Source organism: Podarcis erhardii (assembly GCF_964252035.2).
Source record: "Podarcis erhardii genome assembly, chromosome: 5".
Classification (NCBI taxonomy): Eukaryota; Metazoa; Chordata; class Lepidosauria; order Squamata; family Lacertidae; genus Podarcis; species Podarcis erhardii.
The window spans coordinates 18,579,840-18,602,332 of record NC_138509.1 but is presented as its reverse complement, the minus strand read 5'-3'; the positions used below and the strand labels follow the sequence as shown (position 1 = coordinate 18,602,332).

The window sequence follows — 22,493 nt, the reverse complement described above, 5'->3', positions numbered from 1 at the left end:
CCCTCCAGAGCACAAAAAAAGCAAGCTTGCTCCATCTTCCATGTGACACCCTTTTAGGTACAGTGGTACCTCAGGTTAAATACTTAATTCGTTCCGGAGGTCCGTACTTAACCTGAAACTGTTCTTAACCTGAAGCACCACTTTAGCTAATGGGGCCTCCTGCTGCTGCCGTGCCGCCAGAGCACAATTTCTGTTCTCATCCTGAAGCAAAGTTCTTAACCTGAAGCACTATTTCTGGGTTAGCGGAGTCTGTAACCGGAAGCGTATGTAACCTGAGGTACCACTGTATTTGAAGATGGCTCTCATATCTCCTGATCAAAGATTTGATGTTGGCTATGGTGTGTTTACTGAGTGTATGAGCAAACCTGGGCTCGTTGCCATGAAATGTCCATTACTCTGAGACCACAGACACGCTCAAACGACAATGAGGCTCCGACACTATTCTTGGGAGAAAAGTCTTCCAGAACTGAAAGAAGCTTTCATCACACTAATACCAAAATCTGAATTTGAAAAGACACAACTTAAGAACTACCGTCCCATATCCCTTTTAAATGTGGATTACAAAATTTTTGCAGATATTTTAGCTAACAGATTAAAAAGAGTTTTAAATGAAGTGATACATAAAGATCAGGCAGGCTTTCTTCCAGGCAGACATCTTTCTGATAATACAAGGAACATTATTGACATTTTGGAGTTATTGCAAACGAATATTAATACAGAAGCAGTTTTAATTTTTATTGATGCGGAGAAGGCCTTTGACAATATTTCTTGGAATTTTATGAAGAAAAATCTTAAGGGAATGGGAGTGGGACGGGGGTTTGAAAATGGTATAGAAGCAATTTATTCAGAACAAAAAGCAAAATTGATAGTTAATAATGTGGTGTCAGAAGAGTTTAGAATAGAAAAAGGAACATGACAGGGATGCCCTATCTCTCCATTGTTATTTATTTCGGTCCTGGAGGTGCTTTTGAACATGATTAGAAGGGATCAGCTGATCCAAGGAATTAAGGTCGGAGCTAAACAATATAAACTTAAGGCTTTTGCAGATGACTTGGTGTTGACATTACAGGAGCCAGAATCTAGTACGAAAAGGGTGTTAGAATTGATTCAAGAATTTGGTCATGTGGCAGGATTTAAATTGAACAAACAAAAAACTAAGGTTTTAGAGAAAAATTTGACAATAATGGAAAAAGAAAGGTTTCAGAAGGAGACAGATTTAACTGTGGTTAAGAAAGTGAAATACCTAGGGATTAACATGACGGCTAAAAATTTGAATTTATTTAAAGATAACTATGAGAAATGCTGGATAGAAGTCAAGAAAGATCTAGAAATTTGGTCAAAATTGAAGCTTTCCTGGTTGGGCCGGATCGCTGCTATAAAGATGAATGTATTGCCAAAAATGTTGTTTTTGTTCCAAACTTTACAGATTGTGGACAAGATGGATTGTTTCAAGAGGTGGCAAAGAGATATCTCTAAATTTGTCTGGCAGGGCAAAAAGCCCCGAATAAAATTTAAAATATTGACTGATGCTAAAGAAAGAGGGGGGTTTGCCCTGCCAGACATGAAGTTGTACTATGAATCAGCAGCATTCTGCTGGTTGAAAGATTGGCTACTTCTTGAGAACACTGACATTTTGGACTTGGAAGGGTTCAATAATGCTTTTGGGTGGCATGCATATTTGTGGTATGACAAGGTAAAAGCTAATAGAGCATTCAAAAACCATATTGTCAGGAAAGCTGTGTTTAATGTCTGGACAAGATATAAGGACCTATTGGAAAACAAGACCCCAAGGTGGCTATCACCTATGGAGGCTAAGGCTTTGAAAAAACTCAATATGGAGGCCAAGTGGCCGAAATATTGGGAGATATTAGAACAAGATCAAGACACATTGAGATTGCAGAGTTTTGAGAAATTAAAGGATAAAGTGCGAGATTGGTTACATTACTATCAAATTAGAGAGGCCTTTAACTTGGATAAAAAAATTGGCTTCCAGGTGGAAAAATCGAAATTAGAAACAGAATTGTTAGAACCTAAAACTAAGATACTTTCGAGAATGTACAACTTGCTGCTAAAATGGAATACACAGGATGAAACAGTTAAATCAGCTATGATTAAATGGACACAGGACATTGGTCATAACATTATGTTTGCTGACTGGGAAAAGTTGTGGACCACTGATATGAAGTTTACGGCATGTAATGCCTTAAGAGAAAATGTTATGAAAATGATGTATAGGTGGTACATGACCCCAGTCAAGCTTGCAAAAATTTATCACCTGCCTGACAACAAATGTTGGAAATGTAAAGAAACTGAGGGAACATTCTTTCACCTTTGGTGGTCATGCCCAAAGGTTAAGGCTTTTTGGGAAATGATCTATAACGAACTAAAGAAGGTATTTAAATATACTGTACCTAAGAAACCAGAGGCCTTCCTTCTGGGCATTGTCAGCCAATTGGTGCCAAAGAAAGATAGAACATTCTTTATGTATGCAACAACTGCAGCAAGAATACTCATCACAAAGTATTGGAAGACACAAGATTTGCCCACCCTGGAAGAATGGCGGATGCAAGTGATAGACTATATGGAATTGGCAGAAATGACTGGCAGAATCCGAGACCTGGGAGAAGAGTCTGTGGAAGAGGACTGGAAGAAGTTCAAAGAATACCTACCAAAACATTGTAAAATGTTTGAATGTTAAAATCATGTTGGATATAAAGATAATATGGCATTAGTGACATGGTAAAAAGAAAAATGCAAAAATGTTTTAAAAGAAAAGGGTGTAAAGGCCAGAGTAATATTATGTCAAAATTAAACAAAATGATATAAGGGATTAAGTTATAAAGAACATGTAAAAACGGATTTAAAAATAAAGGGAAAATCGAAGACATAATAGGTTAAAATGTATAATATTGATTAAGATTTGAAAGAGGGTAAGGAGCTGCTGAATTTGATTGTGTAAAGGGGAACGCAGGAAAGGGAGACGCGAGGAAGTCAGGAAAGAGGGTTATAAAGATGAAAATCCAAAAACTAATTTTCTTTATTTTCTGTTTTTTTCTTATTTTTTCTGTCATATGCTTTTTACTGTGTTTTTTAGTTCTGTTGGATTATGTTGCTTTTTATTGTATTTCTTTTCTGTTTTGTTTGATTGTAATATTTGTTTTATTATATAAAATCAAAATAAATATATTTTTTTTTTAAAAAAGAAAAGTCTTCCAGAACTAACTTGAAGACCATCCCGACTGAAGAACACAGTCTTGTCACTCTCCTCTGGTTCACGGTACTCTTGTCGCCTCAGCCCTCTGCAGAAAAAGATTCCAAAATAAGGTGGGGCTCACTGTGTTGCAGTAAGGCTTCAGCTACAGCCAGACACTTGCAGAGACAACATCTCGTTCAGTTACCATAGTAGGACCCTGGGAGTTCTCAGAGAACTGCTTCCTTATATGACTGCACATTTTCCCTCTCTGTATATACTGTAATTCCTCTACATTGTTCCTGTTTCAGTTCTTCAAGAAAAGGGAATCCAAGAAAAGAGATGGAGGGGCTGGAATAATTTTTAGCAAATAATTCCTGAGATCTCAGAATTACTGAAAAACTGATGCAATGTTTTTGGAGCTCATTCTGGTACAAATTAAAACTCAATTCCTCATCTCAGTAAAGGATAAAGCAAATGCTTAAGCTTTGAGAAAATGAACTTCCACGGACCTCCTCATGCTTAAAATTCATACATACTTATGTCATTCACCGGATGCAAACAGCACCTTGAAAGACTAAACCCTTTATGGTTAAGTAGTAAAGGAACAAATGAGTTCAGGATGCCAGCAATCTGCAGAGTGGGGGAAAACCCTGGGGAGACTTCTTTATAAACTTGGAGTTGTTCCTTTGACATCTACTTGTGCAGTTTCTACGAGAACAAGACTGATCAAAATTTGACCTTGTGACTCTGTAACACTCAGTTTTCAAAAGGAAACAGCAACCATATTGATGTGATTTTAAAAATGCAGGAAGTGCAGGCGAATGGAGTTCATTACAGGCAGGGTAAAATAAACACTCAGTCTGCCAGCATGTGAAACCAGCTACACTCATCTTCAGGAGCCTCTGTGCTTGCTGATTTCGGAGAGCTCATGGCAGAAGCTAAAACCACCCTCAACCTTGACCAGTAATCTTCAACCTCTTTTGGTCTGTGGCTCCCCATTAGGCCAAACCTGGCCACACAGAACCCTGAGGCCAGGGCTGCAGATACAGCCTCCATCTCTCTCTTCCCAGAGAAGATAGCTACAGGCCAAAGGAACCACTATCCCATTTTGCATTTGGTTTTTTTTTTGGGGGGGTGGCACGCCTGGTTATTTATCTTTCCTAGATGGAGCATATAGTGCCTGTGGGAAAATTTTACTCGCAGCACCGAAGCCTACAGAATATCACAAAATGGGGAGGTTGACTTGAAAATGCACATTTCCTGCCATTACCCCTGCACTGTGGAATGCTCGCCCCTCTGCCATACATAAAACATCACCCATCCACTGCTTTCGACAGCTTTTTGCACAAATATAAGATGCCAGACACCTGGATTGCCAGTAGTACATGTGAAAAGCATCTAGGGTCGTAGCAGACCACAAGCTTAGCATGAGTCGACAGTGTGATGCAGCTGCAAAAACAGCTAATGCTAAAATTCTAATGGTAGAAGTTTGAATTGATCAAACCAAAATGCAGAAACACTGGCAGGGAAATGGTGGGGGTTTTTTAAGATCAAGCGGAGAGAGACAATGGGAAGAAAAGAGTGGTTTTAAATTATGGCCGAAGTTTGAGCAGAGCAAGTGAGGGCAGCACGTTGATGGGAAAAGTGGTTTCAATAAAGCAAGAGGGGAGTTGGGAAAAGTTCTGTTGTGTTAGCTTTTGGTGTTAGCTTCTGTGTTGGACCCATCTCTGCTATTTCTCCTGATCAACTGGTACCTCATCAGCTGAATGTACAGTTGATATACAGGGGTGGGCAACCAGCATAATCCCAATCACCCTTTATGTGGATGCAGTTAAGATTTCAAAAGGGCTGTGCTTGAAAGTCTTTAAATATCACTACAGCAATGTGGGAAGACCCATGAATAAGACATGGGTCTTCCCACATTTTCATGGCAGTCCTGTACCTATGCAAATTTGCTACAAGGATTTGGTATTGCCTGGTATATCCTGGAACAGACAGCTATGTTGGCTGGATTCAGGCTCACCTGGGCTACACCCTAACGTGGAATGTCTTGGAAGGAGGTTCCACTTTTGGTTATGAAGAAATTTGCTTCAGATAGCCTTGTTCACAGCATGGAATGCAACGTGTGAAACAACCCTCCATGTTTCTGTTTTCACACATTCAGAATACAAAAGTGTGGGCTGATGGGAGTTGTAGTTCTAAACATCCTGGAGGGCACCAGGTTGGCGAAGGATGCTATAAAGGAATTCAGCACCAGGATATCTATCCGTCCTTGATCTGCTCAGTGCCACTTAGAGCACAAGCATTCAGGACCTGATGGAGTTTTCTATAAACCTCTGCCAGATGGCGGGAGGTAGAAGCCAAGAGAATTTGGATGGGATAGAACTTTGTTAGAAAACAGAAAATTATTCCTGTCATACACATGGTGTGTGGATGAACAAAGCAAACAACTCATTATGCAACGTCAGAGCCATGTTTTGGTTGCTTATTTCTCTGTCTGCTCCCATTCAATATAAAAAATCAAGACGGGAAATAGTTTTGTTTGGTGATTTTCATCAGCATAAGGGGGAAAGGTTAGGAAAAAACACTCACTGAGCACCATGATTTCAGTCCTAATCTCTCTCTCTCTCTCTCTCTCTCTCTCTCTCTCTCACACACACACACACACACACACACACTACAGTTGTGTTTTCTAAAACAACCACCAAACAGAAATATGAAAGGCAACTATGCCTTTTATGTACAATATAGTTTAACCCCTAAAGGAAACCAAGCAATCTGACTGCTTTGACTGAGGGCCAAGCTAGACATGACTGTAGCAGATCCTTTTGCCCCAGTCAAATGCAAGGTGAAGGATTGTTCCAATTTTAAGGGCAAAGTGGGTGTGATAGCAAATAGTGCTAAACCATTCACCCCATGTTGCCTCTCTCCCCAAATGTTTTTCTGCAAGCAGGGCTTGCTTCTTGCATCGGAGTTTGGCTGAGGGAAAAGTCGTGTCAAGGGGCACATTGCTGGGAAGGTTTAGCATTCCTTTTCGTTCCCTGCTCTGCTCACCTCGTTTGTTCTTGAAATCAAATCCCCACCACCATTTTCTAAACGAAGTGCAGGAAATGGAGTTTTAAAGTGTCAGTCCATTGGTCCATCTGATTCGATGCTGGCTATACTGACGACAGGAGCGAGCTGGCCGTAAATCACACCTTTCAAGTTCGAGTTAACTCTTTATTAGCATGAACAAGATCTGCACAAACTTGGCAGAGTGTTAGGCCTACCAAATGAGCACAGCAGCTCATCCCTGGTAGGTTTTGCCCCATGCATCAGTTGCTGAGACTGAGTCCCCACAGCTGTCTAAGTCCCCCTCCTCTCCAGGGCTTTTCCCAAGCAATTGGAGACTGTGCCTGCCTGAAGCCAATCTCTCCTCTGCCCTTTTCATGCCTCTTCTGGTTCTGGGAGACAAGGGGGGATGGGAACTTATTGTAGCAGGAGGGGGAGACACACCCATGACTCTGCATCAGCTTGACTTATCTCTGCCTCTTGGCCTCCCTCCTCCCATTCTCCTCACAGTCTTCTCCTGCTGACCACTCATCATTGTCCCACCACCAATCCCCAGGCTCTGAGCTTGTTTCCCTTGGGAGTTCCCCAGCTGGTTCCTTCCACCATTCCTCTGCGTCCAGCCAGCCCCTGACAATTGACTGGTAGTGGATCTCTGGGGTTTCAGAGAGGGGTCTTTTCCAGCCAGGGGTTGGACCTGTGACCTTTTGCATCCATAGCACATACTCTGCCCCTAAGCCATGGCCCTTCCGCCGTGGGTCACTTCCATGATTAAACACATGGATCTGTCCTCATTACCTCTAACTGGGTGGAGAGAATATGTAATTCAGCTGCTGCAAAATGTTAGACATTTTATTCCAGGATCAGATAAATCTAGGCAGGAGAGTCAGTGGTGCCCCTCATCTGTTTCGGGCCCATGGTACGAAGCAGTTCCCACGGCATTGTCATATTGCATCTATCTGGGTGCCCATCAATATGCAGATGATACCCAGCTCTACCTCTCTTTCAAATCAGAACCAGTGAAGGCGGTGAAGGTCCTGTGTGAGTGTCTGGAAGGGGTTGGAGGATGGATGGCGGCTAATGGATTGAGGTTGAATCCTGACAAGACAGAAGTACTGTTTTGGGGGGACAGGGGGTGGGCTGGTGTGGAGGACTCCCTGGTCCTGAATGGGGTAACTGTGCCCCTGAAGGACCAGGTGTGAAGCCTGGGAGTAATTTTGGACTCACAGCTGTCCATGGAGGTGCAGGTTAATTCTGTATCCAGGACAGCTGTCTACCAGCTCCACGTGGTACGCAGGCTGAGACCCTACCTGCCCGCGGACTGTCTCACCAGAGTGGTGCATGCTCTAGTTATCTCCCGCTTGGACTACTGCAATGCACTCTACCTTTGAAGGTGGGGCTACCTTTGAAGGTGACCCGGAAACTACAACTAATCCAGAATGCGGCAGCTAGACTGGTGACTGGGGGCGGCTGCCGAGACCACATAACACCAGTCTTGAAAGACCTACATTGGCTCCCAGTACATTTCCGAGCACAATTCAAAGTGTTGGTGCTGACCTTTAAAGCCCTAAACGGCCTCGGCCTAGTATACCTGAAGGAGCATCTTCACCCCCATCGTTCTGCCCGGACGCTGAGATCCAGCGCCGAGGGCCTTCTGGCGGTTCCCTCATTGCGAGAAGCAAAGCTACAGGGAACCAGGCAGAGGGCCTTCTCAGTAGCGGTGCCCACCCTGTGGAATGCCCTCCCATCAGATGTCAAAGAGATAAACAACTACCTGACATTCAGAAGACATCTTAAGGCAGCCCTGTTCAGGGAAGTTTTTAATGTGTGACATCTTAGTGTATTTTTGGTCTTTGTGGAAGCCGCCCAGAGTGGCTGGGGAAACCCAGCCAGATGGGCGAGGTACAAATAATAAATTATTGTTGTTGTTGTTGTTGTTGTTGTTGTTGTTGTTGTTGTTGTTGTTATTATTATCTGGCCAGGCAGCCCCATAACCTATGGTGAGGCATTAAGCTTGAGGTCTTCAACCTGCGCTTGTTATATTTATAGTAGAGAAGAACGCTTGTTGAGTGGCTAGCTGTGCTAATGCTAACTGCTTCCAGTGACACTTTCTTGGCAAGAACGGAGGTTGAGAAGTTAACATCCGTACATCATGCAGGAACAAGTTGCAACATAAGTAAACAAGAGGCATTATAGTGGTAGCACTTCCTGATAACATTACAAGAGCTAAGGATGAGGGGGATTCCTCTGAGCCATTTCATTAATCCTTTTCTTCCCCTTTCCTGTGCAATTCCACAGCTCTTTCCCTTTTAATTCCACAGCTTCACCTTAAAATTTCACTGCAGGCAAAATGCAGCGGCAACTCTAGTCCCAGATCCAATTGTCAGTTTCACTCAGCCATTTTTTCCACAGCATCAAACTCCCAACTGGACAAACAGAGAGTTGGAGGAGAAATTTGTTTGGTCTACATTTTAAAGCAAACCAACCTAACTCCCCCAGTGCTAAATATATATGCAGATTGGGATGCAGCTATGGATCAGATAATGCACTCTTCTCAATTTTGCAATACACAAATGTGCATTTTAGGGGAAGGATGCACACAAAAAGCCTACAAAATGGGTATGATTCAAACAGATCTGGAAATTGTGAGAATTGAACTTAAGATGGGGGGAGAGAAGGAAATTTACAGAAACTAAACTTGACAGGTTCATCCAGCCCTAAAACCATATGAGCAACTTTGTCAAGAAATGTGAGGTCAACCTTTTGAAATAAATAGATAAAGAAAAATTGCATAATCACCACATTTTGTAGGGGCAGATAAGATACAAATTTAATGATGACAGAGGCCTGCTTTGAACACCTCCTGATCTCAGTCCCTAAGAGGATGTTAGCACTAATATATCAGGTCCTACTATATCTAGAGTAAGAAAATGCAGGTTATGTGAACAGGTGGGCAACCCAGTCACCAGACTGATGGGAGAATGGTTTCACCTTGAGAAAAAGATAAACACATATACTGCAGCTTTTTCACTACTTTAAAAGTTATTTAAGACAATAGTGCAGGCATAGGCAACCTCAGCCCTCCAGATGTTTTGAGACTACAATTCCCATCATCCCTGACCACTCATCCTATTAGCTAGGTATCATGGGAGTTGTAGTCCCAAAACATCTGGAGGGCCAAGGTTGCCTATGCCTGCGATAGTGCAGTGGAATCAAACACCAGCCCAAGTGCCAAGAATAAACCATTAGATCTCCAATCTCTGCTGAAATTTGCAAAAATTAACAGTGACGTTCTCTATAGCTGGTAGACTTGGGAAATTGAAAAAAAATATATACCTCATGCTATTGTTTTATGAGAACAAAGCATTTTGGGAACCTAGGAATTAAAAGATCAAGTTTCTAGTGGAAAAAAGTCTTACTTTCTAATTTGATAGTGGCAACTAGAGCTGCTTTATCTAAATACTGGAAACTCCCCTCAGATTCCTAGGATGTGGGAATGTGTCATGTCAAGGTGTAGAATCAAGCGCTGGGTTGGCTCACGGGATCTATGTAGATGCTATAGAGACTAGCAAATGTCAAACTTTACTAGAATTATTCAAAAATACGTGAATGGTAACCCATTTCCTTCCTTTTTAACAAGCTGATAACCCCTCTTGTGTCAAATGCAGTTTTTGTCTTCATTTGTTGGATTCATGGGCCATCTTCAAAAAGTAATAGAAAACAAAATTTCCCTTTAGGCAAAATATGGACACAACACTAATACTGTAGAACTCTGCATCAATATCTTCTGAGGAAGGTTTCAAGAAGGCTCAACTCACGACAGGGAGGGCAGGGAGAACCTTTTTGTTCTTGCATTTTCACTTGGCGTGCATAACAGAGTCCTCTTCTCTTCTCTTCTCTTCTCTTCTCTTCTCTTCTCTTCTCTTCTCTTCTCTTCTCTTCTCCTCTCCTCTCCTCTTCTCTTCTCTTCTCTTCTCCAGTCTGTGATTCTGCTCTGCACCCAAAGGGGGTTCACTCTGGAGAGGACTGGAGGCAATGGACTTATACTCTTCAACTGCTGAAAAGAAAGCAATGTATGGTGCAATGCCTTGTATACACTTACTTGGAAGTAATTACTAGTATGTCAAATGGGATTTGTTTCTAGGTAACCGCACACGGGATTTCCACCTTCAAAGATGAGGCGAGGAACAAGAATCTTTTTCTTCCATTATGGCATAAAAGCAAATGGGCGGAAGCATTACATGAATTAGAGCGTGCCAACTCTCCAATACAGAACCATGAAATATAATAGTCTACAATAAACAAGGGATGGAACTGGGAGAAGGACGAAATGATTCCCTTTAAAAGGAAGCTGGATTAGATTTGCAAGGAGAACGGCAGCAGAGCAAAGAGACGTCATCTCGACATAAACTGAAATGGCCAGAAACAGGTTTTGCTTTCATTTGTTTAAAATCCACTTCAATGAATCAGAGAATTGTAGAGTTGGAAGGGACCCTGAGGATCATCTAGTCCAGCCCCCTGCAAGGCAGGAATATTCAGCTGTCCTATATGGGGATTAAACCTTCAACTTTGACGTTATCAGCACCATGCTCTAACCAACTGAGCTTGGACAATTGCCTAACATAAAACATATCAATGGATACGTATCAATACAAACTGAGAAGCTATATTTTAATTTCTGGGTTGCTGAAAGAGCTAAACACTTAAGAACTGCTTTGCAGCAGTATTCCAAACAAGTAATTTCTCTTTGATTTTAAAGTGACTGCAATAATTGATATGGTGAGTAAATGTAAAAATGAATACATACATATATGTATGTATCTTTACTAGTGTTGTGGGAGGACTAGGGATGAGTAAGTAGTTTGGTTTGGTTTGCAATATAAGGCTGACTTACTTCATTTGCACTTCCTGAAACAATATGCAAACCGGCACATAGCTATCTTCCGAAATTTGCACTTCCTTGAATTTTGTCGTGCAGTTTTCCAACCAAAAGAAGTGCATAAAAATGTGTGTATTATTAAAAATGACATACAAAAATGTTTGCAGAAATGTGTATATTAGGCAAATTGCATACAATAAAAGTGTAAACTGGGAGAAATGTTGTGAACTGAAGATAAGATGGGGGGAGGGGAGGACCAAAATTGACAGATTCATCCATTCCTACCCATAAAGAAGGCTAATTGCCGAAGAATTGATGCTTTTGAATTATGGTGCTGGAGGAGACTCTTGAGAGTCTCATGGACTGCAAGAAGACCAAACCTCTCCATTCTTAAGGAAATCAACCCTGAGTGCTCACTGGAAGGACAGATCCTGAAGCTGAGGCTCCAGTACTTTGGCCACCTCATGAGAAGAGAAGACTCCCTGGAAAAGACCCTGAAGTTGGGAAAGATGGAGGGCACAAGGAGAAGGGGACGACAGAGGACGAGATGGTTGGGCAGTGTTCTCAAAGCTACCAACATGAGTTTGACCAAGGTACGGGAGGCGGTGCAAGACAGGAGTGCCTGGCGTGCTCTGGTCCATGGAGTCACAAAGAGTCGGACACGACTAAATGACTAAACAACAACAACACCCACCAGAAAACACTTAATAAATAGAGAAGCTTGCTATTTCCCTCCAACAGAATACCTAAGTAGGTTGTTAGCTATTTTTAAACACACTTTCAGCTGCATGCACTCTATCCACAGTGTGGAGTGTAAGTTTCCATGTCTGCAATGAATTGCTTGCATTTGGCCATCACAAGCTGCCGAGCCATTTGTTCTCTTGCAGGGCCAGCTCTGTCACGAGGCAAAGTGAGCCTCATGGATCAGAAGGCAGATTGGAGGGGAGCACAGAATCAGTGGCAGCCTCTGCCCATCTGACTTTCTTGCTGACTCTCCTCCAGATGTATCTATCAGTTTGCCCACTCTCTCTGCACCTTGTTTGGTCGCCCTGCTCACTCCTCCCCACAACTGCCCCACTCTCCTCTCCATCTCCGTGGCTCTCCCTCTGTCCCTAATCACTCACTCACCTCCCCATCCTGCTCAGCCCTTCCTACCAATTGGCCCACTCTGTCCCCTTCTCCTGCCCTCTTCCCCCACCCATTTATTCACCTGCCTAGTTATGCATTTAGTTGGAAGATTTCTGACTTGCCCTTTACCATAAGGTCCCAGGGTAGCTTACAACGATCTCATCAGAAAGTTTTTTTAAATCACATAGAACATTTCCAAAACAAAACTTGCTCCCTCCCCTTGCATTGCTTGCTTGCTCTGATCCCACCCACCCTAAAACCCCGCTCTTAACATCTGGTGAAAAATGAGGGCAGGGGCATTTGCTGGTCCACCACACCTTGTACAGGGCCTGGTAGGACCAGGGTTAGGTTTGGGAAAATCCTTGTCTCCCTCAGGTATCCCTGAGGTGATGAGTTGAAAGAATTGCTGCCTGATTCCTAGGGCTTTTGTACCCTACAAGCACCTGAACCAAACATCTGGCATAAGCTGCTGTAGCCTAAAGTCCTTTTAGTCTGAATCATTTGGTAAAAATAGAACAAAATATATATTCCCTGTACAAAGAACCAAGAAAAACAAAGTAGGAATTCTGCGAGGGAGAACTACTGCTATATGTGTGTTTCAAGACACATTTATTACACAACACATACCTAAGCAGTTCTCCATGACCAACTCTTGAGTGAGCTGTTTTTCTCCTCCTGCCCAAGTCTCCGAAAATGTGTGACGCACGGCTGGGAAAGGTTAAGTCAGCCTGCAAGGAAGCTCAGGGCAGGAAGTACAGATTGTTACAGACATGTGGACCACTAGCCAAACCATCAACAACACGACTGCTCCAGTTAACTGCTTTTCATTTCAGAAGTGTCTCACTGCTTCCTTTCCTGCCTTTGCCCTGCAGCTAGTTAGAAGACAGGCCTGCTCTTTTCACTGAACGTGTGATGAAGATTGCTGAGGTTTTAACACGACTAGAAAACGTGCGGCTTACCTTGCTCGACCTTCTCTTAGCTCTACAGGTAAGAGCAGCCCAAGAAGTGTAGCCGCTGTCACTGAGCAGATGTTCTCCAGCCTCGGAGCAGGCATCTCCTTATTGCTGCAAAATGAGGGGCGGTGCAAAGGATATTGAATGCTTCAGGATTCAAGCAACATATGTAAATTCTACCTGTCTTGTTTCTACATACATTGACACACCTCTCTGCCCTCTATCTGGGCAAGCAAAAGGCACTTATCATTCAAAGAGAAAGCAAAGCACAGCCTGTTAGACCTGAGTGGCCACATTTGGCCTTCAAGGCTGAAGTTTTCCACCCCTTTGCTTTGTGTTTATTATGCTTTCTCTTCACCAGGGATTCAATATTGCGTGACCAGGTGGCGACAGCCCCAGCCCCCAGGGATCATAAGGAAGGTATAAAGACTCTGACAATGTTATATGGAATTAAAATTAGGCCACAACTTTCTTAAACTTCTGAATGTAGGAAGACCTTGGCTTACGCCTTGGGCGTGTATCCCTCCCAGCCCCCCAGCTGGGGGGAACTGGGGCTCATCAGGGTAAATGGGATATGGGGGTGCTCTGAAAGACATAAGTGTAGCAGGCAGCCAAGCCCATATCCCCGTACGCAGAGTAGTTCACTGACATCTTTTCAGTCTATAGCCAGTGACACCTATTTATGTAACCCCTTTAAGAGGGGGACCCTGGAATCACCGCCACAGGGGGGTGTCACACACACCCCCCATATAGGGAAGAAAAGACTAAAGGATTCCACCCAAGGCCATAACCGCCAAAGTTGTGACGAATTGCTATAGGGAAGACAAAACCTGCTACTGCAGGAAAATTTCTTCCTGGTCCTTCAACAGCAACCAACCAGTCAAAGACCGTAGCAGCGCCCACTATACAGGAAGAAAAAGTTAACCTGCAAACAAGAAACATTAAACAAAGGGAGGGTAGGGAGGGCGAATCTCCAGAGCTGACTGCCTGGCTATTGTCGGCTCCACCCCCTATTTATAAATGGGGCTGGCCCCACCTCCCAGCAAGAAACTTGATTGCTGAGGCTGGGAATGAACCTCCAAAAATTAACACTGAGAGGCAAGCCAGCCCCTGTTTGCCAGTATGCTCCCTGGGAACTGTAGCACCATGCACAAGCCCTCAAAGGGCACCCACAATGTAAAGTGTGAGTGCTCATGGTTGCTTGTCTGAGGTTGCTCATATGTAGAACTTTTCATAGGATCTGAGCTTTTCTCTTCAACTTAGCATAGCCATCCTGTCTGAGGCAACAGACACAAGCAATATCAGCCCCCGCCTCTCCTACTAAGCTGCCTCCTGTTTAGAGCGGAAATAAATATTTGCAGCACTTGAAATTCACCAGAGTGCCCAGTTCTGCCATTTGCCTTCTGACTGGTTTTCAGTTAGCTCTTACAGGACCAGCCTTCAAGTGAACCTGTAAAACCTACCTCTTCAGTGTTGCTTTTTCCCAAGAGTGTAAATCAGGTCCTCCCTTAAAGAGGGCACGTGTTGCAGTGAGACTTGGCAACCAAACCCTGTATTGTGGGTGGGTACGATTGGATAGCCACAACACCCGATTGGTAGGTCCCTTGATGCAGGGTTTGATCAGGCCAATGGGACGCAGCCTAAACGGATCAAGGGACCTATATATACCTATGCACATGACCCAGAGCTTCCTCTTTCAGCCCGTACATTCGGAACACCCGCCCACCTCTCCCTACTTTTAGGGCTGTGCGCTTGACCTTGTTATGCCGTTGTGTGTTGTCTCTCGTTGGGACAGGGGCACGGCAGGAATTTCCCCACTTGGCTGATTGGCTGGTGCCATTTGGGTTTTGCCTGCCGTGTAGCAAATTGTCACAACTTGTAAGGTTGCGGATAGGCTCTGGTTCAGGTGATAGGGATGGGAGAACGCTCTTGCCATCCCTATGTGGAGGGTATTCCATTCAAGGAATTCAGGGACTCAGTGGTTTGGTCAACCCCTGAGAGGGGGTTGTGTCTGTGCCTGAGTCCAGGGGGGCATTTGGGTGGCGGAGATAGCCTGTTCCCAGCTTTCCACCTATCCAGGTGTTCACCCTAGGCTGACCTCTGTTGGTGCCCTGGATCAGCGCTACCTGCTACAGTGCAGGGAGCTAGTCGAACCAGAGCCTATGTGTAATGGGATAAGGGGTTGCTTGTGCGTAAGCGCCACACCGCTCCAAGCTGAGTAGTTGGCTAAAACTTTCCCTGCCCGGACAGCCCTTACTTAGTGGCCGTCTTAATCGCTGGCAGAATCCGTCAGTGGGCAGTTCCTGAATTTCTTCCAACATAAAAGCTCCTTAACCAAGAGTCTCCACCTAGCTTCCCTGCGCGACAGCTTTCTGCGCAGAGTGGGCGTCCCAATGGGAGGTCCTGAACTCTCTCCGCTGCCCTCGCTGGAAGCGTCTCTGAGCCTTCCCTCCGACGCTTCCCCCTCCTCTACTTCCTCAGCGGAAGTTCTCCCCCTGCTGGTTCCCTCCCCAGCGTCTGGGAGCCTCGCCACCGCCCTGGGCTCCAATGGCAGTTCCCTGACACTATGCAACCACTCACTTGCTGTAATCAATAAAGTTGTGGCCTAAATTGTGCCAAAAACCAAACCAAGATTTGAGTCTTGTCTGGATTTATTTAAGGGAGGGGGGTTTAAAGGTCTGAACATGCAAATAACTTTTTGCGATTCAGAGCAACTTTATTGCAGTAATGCACACACACACACACACACACACACACACAAATATGTACAGTGATTTTTTCTGGGGGGATGCAGGGGGACGTGTACCCCCAAATATTTTGTGAATCTTTTTACTTTTGTCCATTTACTGTATTTATTTTTCCCAATTTTAACTATAAAATTGTGATTTTCTTGAGTCAAAATGAGAGCACCCCTAAACATTTTTTAAGGAAAAAAAGAGCACTGAATATGTATATTGTATATATACTGCATCTTTGTATCCTTTCCTTTATTTATGGTGCTTTGTGAGGATGTAGCCCAGAAAAAAATGGGTTGTAAATACAGTGGTACCTCAGGTTAAGTACTTAATTCGTTCCAGAGATCCGTTCTTAACCTGAAACTGTTCTTAACCTGAAGCACCACTTTAGCTAATAGGGCCTCCTGCTGCTGCCGCGCCACCGGAGCACGATTTCTGTTCTCACCCTGAAGCAAAGGTCTTAACCCGAGGTACTATTTCTGGGTTAGCGGAGTCTGTAACCTGAAGCCTATGTAACCTGAACCGTCTGTAACCCGAGCTACCCCTCTACTAACAACAGGCAATAATAACTATGAAGGCAAAGACAAAACGGGGGGGGGGGGGAGAGAATAGCAACTTTGCAAATACATTCCAAAGTGTCAAAAATGCAAGATGTATTTTGGCACTCACAGAAGTAAACACACAATTAAGTAGGCTGCGTCAGCTCAGCCTTCGTGCAGAACATTTTTGAACAAGCCATAAATGGGCAATTGATCTAAAACAAGTAACGTAATAGCAACACCCCCTGGAAAGCAATTGTGCTTTCAGGGTATCAGAAAACAACATCCTTTCCCCAGGAAAACTTTTGCTCCCATCCTGTTTCTTTTGTAAGTAATGCGCATGGGTGAGTTCATCTTTAAAAGTCAGGATAAAGTTTTTGGCTAGGAGCTTTGTACCAGAGCAGGGAGGAGATGCTTTGCTAACATCAGCAAAGGATCTGTGGGGAATTCGGAGATGGTGCTGAAGAAAGCAAAACACATGCTCAGGCGGGACAATTTGTACTTCACAAACACCGAACAGCCAGTACATATTTGCTATGTGAACAGAAAAGGCACAGTTTGCTTACGATGAAAAAGTCCCTTCCGTTATTTTCAAACCTATCGCTATTTGATATTTCAGGATCTGGATTTTGTTTCAGAAGCAGCAACAAAACACAGGAGCGGCCAAAAACATTCCAGTCAAGTCACAAATTACTAATAAGGAAATAAAAGGGCTTTGAAAGAATGACTCTAAAGGAAAAATATGTCTCGCTGATGCACTAATAGCTGCAACACTAGTTCAGAGGGAGACAGCTAGTTATAGCCTGGGCTGGGTGTATGTCATGATGGCTCTCAGAGTGGAGAGGAAAAACACACAAGTTGGTGGTGCTGAGTGCAGAATTCAGTTTCCATTTTTGTTTTTTGTTTTATGTTTTAAATAACTTTCTAGCCCTTATGACTAAAAAGATAGACCTAAAAATGTGTGATCGGAAAACCTGGATAGGTTCGTATGAGGGAATAGGTCTTTCAGATAGGTAAATAAGGTAAAGGCAAAGGACCTCTGGGTGGTTAAGTCCAGTCAAAAGCGACTATGGGGTTGTGGCGCTCATCTTGCTTTCAGGCTGAGGGAACTGACGTTTGTCCACAGACAGCTTTCTGGTGCAACGGGACACCGTGACAGAAACCAGAGTGCATGGAAACCTTGTTTACATTCGCACCGCAGCGGTACCTATTTATCTACTAGCACTTTTTGGCTTGCTTTTGACCTGCTAGGTTGGCAGGAGCTGGAACAGAGCAAAGGGAGCTCACCCCATCGCAGGGATTCAAACTGCTGACCTTCTGATCGGCAAGCCCAAGAGACTTTGCACAACGCCACCCGCATCCCCCTAGGGATGTAGCAATGCAGAACCTGTGCCATTTGCTTGCAATGTTGCATTAAATGCAAGCATGTCATATAGTCCCAATTCCTCACGATGGCAACACCACTGTAGATAGCTCAGGACACAGATACCTGAACGATCGCCTGCTCCCTTATCCACCTGCCGTGACTGAGGTCATCCAGTAATCCCTTTCTCACACCACCACAGTTCACTGAGATATGATATGTGGCAACTTCATGAGACGACATTCTCAGTAGTAGCACTCCGACTCTGGAATGTCTTTCTTTCTCCCATGCGATCAGCACCAATACTTGGCTGCTGTAGTTACATTGTTAGGATATTGTTTGATTTTATATTAAGTTTTATTTTTTTTGTATGTTAACATTGTTCCTCACATAGGGGGTATGTGAACACTGAAGAGCGGGTTACGAAATAAATAAATATTCAAAGTACTTCACATTACATTATCCTGGTAATCATTACAACAACCTAAACCACAAAGACTAGGGGAAAACATTTTGCAGTAGATCTACACCCAAACACACACACACTGACCTATAAGAAATTATTTGCACCAGTAGCACAACCTAACTTATTCTGGATCTTTTCATGGCTCAGCAGAAATCTGCTTCTCCTAAAACTGAATTCTTTGCTTTTCTCTTGGACTTTGTATTGAGGAAAGGCACAACAACAGTACTGTATTTACAGCAGATATCTGCCCAAACAACTTGCCCACTCTTCTGCCACACTGGGCAACAGATTCCTGCATTGCAAGGGGTTGGGCTAGATGAACCTTGTGGTCCCTTCCAACTCTACAGTTCTATGATTCTATGATCGACTGCGCACACTGGCCATGACCTTGATTTTTGGATACAGTGGAACTTCCAATTTTTGGATGGCAGCTATGCAATATCTTGAGGGAAGATTCTCAGGGAGTTTAATGGTACTGAAGTCTTTCTTCCTCAAATAAAAAAGTAATTATCCAACTGTTAAAAACCATTAAAAAAACCCATCTGCATTAAAAATCCCATGAACAATGATTAAACAAGGAAGTAGAAAAGGCTTGTTCACATAGATGAGCATCTGCATAAATTATGCATAGTACCCATGAGCCAGTAGTAAGAATCTAGCATACCCTTCTAGTCAGTGCGATCTATAACGTATGATAAGGTCTTCTGATGAGGTTGCCAGTGGAGATCAAAGTAAGAGAGACGACAGATCTCTAGATTCCACCCCTTCACTGATACCCTGAAACCTCACATATTTAGACCTTGCATGGGTGGAATCCGCCTCCCAAAAAATTGCAGGCACACACACACACACAGACACACACACCCCAATTCAGTAACACCCCAATCTGTAACACCCCAATTCAGATTGGGACCACAGTGGGTCCAAAGGGCTGACGCCTCCCTTTCTCCCACAGGATGGTTCTGATCCAGATAAGGGTCCCTGTGCTATTTATTGGATAACAATTCAGTAACATTGTCCTTAAATTTGTGGCCCTTCCACTGAATGTGCATTCCTTTGATTCTACCCAGATCCTTATTACCAAAAATCCGAAAAGCTAAGATTTATAAAGCAGCCCCTTCTCTCTCTGCCACCACTCTGCATAGCAATTATTTTTTTAAGGAGCATGTGTGCTCTTTGAGAATGAGATGTTTGAGTATCAGAACATTTCAGCCAGCCTCCTCTGCTGGCAGAAGCTACAGCCGAAACTGGAGACCTCCCAGCCACACAAGATTCCTTGCAGGAGGAGGAAGGGGGGTGCAGATTAGAAATAAAAAACAAATCCATGCGTTGCCTGAGGGAGAAGGGATAAATAAACAGAGGGAGCCCTGTTCTAAGATCTCTTGCTAGGCTGGCTTTCTCAGCAGCTAGCTGGTGTGTGTTGTGTTACCCAAACGCTGAACTAATTCCCTTTTTTGGTTCTCCACAAACCTTTTCTAGGAAACAAGAGGAGGAGGGGAGCATAAAAGCTCCAAAAATCAGACCTTTCGCTGTTTTTATAACCATTTTAGACAAAAGAATCCTTTTGTGCTAGAGAACGGCTTCGCAGCCACAAGACATCTCGGCCATGAGCAGGGTGGTGTATGTGCGTGTTTAATGACCGCTCCCCACTTAAAACAGGGGGCGCCCTTTGCATGGACGTGCGCAGCCCCTAGATCTGGAGTGGCTCCATCAGCATAGGCTTGGCTTTGCCTTCCCTCAGGTGGGATACCTGGAGGTCTCTGCCTACCTCAGTCAGTTGTCCAATCCCACCTGGAGGAAGCGTTGCCAAGGAGACCAGGCCAGGTAGGGGAGGGACTACCTGCCCACACAATAGAGGGAGGATCTTACCTGGGAATCCTCACTTGGCTCCAGAGCTTCTCCCACCCTACCCACCCTCAGTTAATGCCTTATTTTGCAGGTTAACTTTTCTTCACAGGTTTTGCAGCTTAACTTTTCTTCACAGGTATGCGGGCGCTGCTACGTTAAGGTCGCTGTTAAAGGGCCGGAAAGGAATTTCCCTGCATTGGCAGGTTTCGCCTTTCCCGTAGCAAAACGTCACAACTTTGGCGATATCAGGCCTTGGGCGGAATCCTTTAGTCCACCTTCCTCTTTGCGACGGCGATACCAGGGTTCCCCGTTAAAGGGGTTTCTGAAGGGAGGCTTTGACCGTACGCCGAAAGGTCATCGTTGCTCTCCCCTGCGGCGGTGGCGTAACGGGGGCGGCTATCTCTGCTTGAACATATGTTCTCCAGAGCTGGCCCATCCCCCCACACACACACACACTGGATAACCCTGATGCTCCCTAGGTCCCCGGCTGGGGACTGGGGAGGGAGAACGCCCAATGCCTGAGCCAAGGTCTACCCACATTTGAAATTTAATAAAGTTGTGGCCAATTTAATCCCATAGCACGTTGTCTAGAGTCATTATTCCACATGACGGGGGGGACCGCTCGGGATCTGGGGACTCCGCCTGTACACGCAAAAGCAATTGCTGCTCCCAAATATTTTCCTTTCTCCCTCAGTGCCTCTTGGAACAAGCAGGAGCTGTCTGGAGGGGTTTTCAGCGCCTGACCTCTAAAAAAACCAAACCAGCTTCCAGTGTACTGTACTGATAATGGAAGACTCTAATATGGTGGCAGGCTGCATTCACCCAGCTTCAATCCCTTCCACCCCTAATTTTAAAAGGGCCATGAATCATAGCGGGCAGGGGACCTTTTTCAGTCCGATGGTACCTTATGGGGGGTGGGCAGGGGCAGAGGCAAAAGTGGCCAGAGCAACAGATATAAATCTTATCTATGTGCAGAAGTTAAGTTTATAAATAAATTCATTATATAAATTCATTATATATAAAGTTTATAAATAAGTTCATTATATAAATAAATGGAATGACTTGAGTGAGAAAGTGTCTAGCTTTGCCACCGTGTCTCCTCCATAGGGTGGGACCTCATTCCCTGCCCCCCACTGTCTCTCTTCTCCACCTCAATCTTCCTCAGTGTTACCCTCTTCCCCTTCCGTGCCCCAGCGCCCTCTGTTTTACTTCTCTCTGCCTCCTCTGTCTCACATCTCCCCCCTTTCCAGTCCACCCTCATCCCCCTTTGAAGCTGCCACCACATCCTCCAGCATCCCTCTGCCTCCCCTAATCAGCTCCAGCTGTTCTACTTGCCGGATCTCAGGCTGCTTTAAGAGCCAAAGGTGCATGCCTATCATATGACATCCAGGTACGCCACTCTTGGCTGTTCTAAGGGGCCTCAGTTACACAGATGCCGGGGCTGTGCTCAGAGGTGGTCCTCTACACGTGCCAACTATCCAAATTTTATTCAGGAAGCTCCATCCATTGGGTGCTTCAAAATTCTTCTTTAAAACTCAGCTGTTTACCCCAGGCCTATTGGATGCTTGAGAAGATAATCCTGTTCAGTTGTTGACTTGTTGTTTTAAAGGATGGCGTTTAAAATACAATGCATGTTTAAATTGCATTGGGTTCTTATCTTCCTTCATATTATTTTGTTCATGCTATTTTGGTTTTATCATTTCTGTAAACCACCTGTAATTCCTGTAAACATTTTTGCCAGAAAGGTTAAGTGTGGTATATACATTCTCTAAATTGAATGAATGATAGCCGTGTTGGTCTGCCATAGTCAAAACAAAATAAAAAAATTCCTTCCAGTAGCACCTTAAAGAGTTGGTCTTTAAGGTGCTACTGGAAGGAATTTTTTTATTTTGTTTTGAATGAATGAATGAATGAATGAATGAGGAGTTCCTCAATGAGGACCTGAAAGGATGGACAAGGAACCCCAAAAGGTGGCTTGCCTACTACATTTTCCACGACCAGACTTATCAGAACAAGGGGATCCAGCTTTCTGTATTTTACATTGCTCTCTGGATCTTGTCCCCATGGACTTTGCAGGAACCAGGGGTAGCAGCTATGCAGAAACAATATGCTAGCAGTATTCTAGGCATTTTGTCATGATAAAAGAAGAAATCAGGGCTGGACAGAAGTGGCTTATATCGGTTTATCTTTTATCCTTTTTACAACCAGAGGTGAAAATGTTAAGTCACTTTCCATTCCCAAGTCAGCTCTCTTATCCATCTCCATACCTGGTTGTCCTCTACTTCTGGAAAACAAAAATGAAATAAAAATGCACACCTGCGTGTGAAAATGGGATAAAACA

The 22,493-nt window shown here is 44.1% G+C and overlaps 2 long non-coding RNA genes across 2 annotated transcripts in view; both read right to left on the bottom strand.

Moving 5' to 3' along the window:
* Positions 1 to 3,201: 3,201 nt before the first annotated feature.
* The window catches only part of LOC309343210, a 39,193-nt gene continuing 19,901 nt past the window's right edge, over positions 3,202 to 22,493 (bottom strand). Inside the window, exons 3-4 of the long non-coding RNA XR_014157187.1 lie at positions 13,208 to 13,312; positions 3,202 to 3,299 (exon numbers count right to left, since the gene is read on the bottom strand). This is a non-coding gene — a long non-coding RNA (uncharacterized lncRNA). The remainder of the gene's footprint in view (positions 3,300 to 13,207; positions 13,313 to 22,493) is intronic.
* Positions 8,523 to 12,914, bottom strand: LOC309343148. The gene is made up of 3 exons (XR_014157104.1): positions 12,876 to 12,914; positions 10,103 to 10,298; positions 8,523 to 8,667 (listed from the first exon to the last, which is right to left on the bottom strand). It is a non-coding gene; the product is annotated as an uncharacterized lncRNA (long non-coding RNA).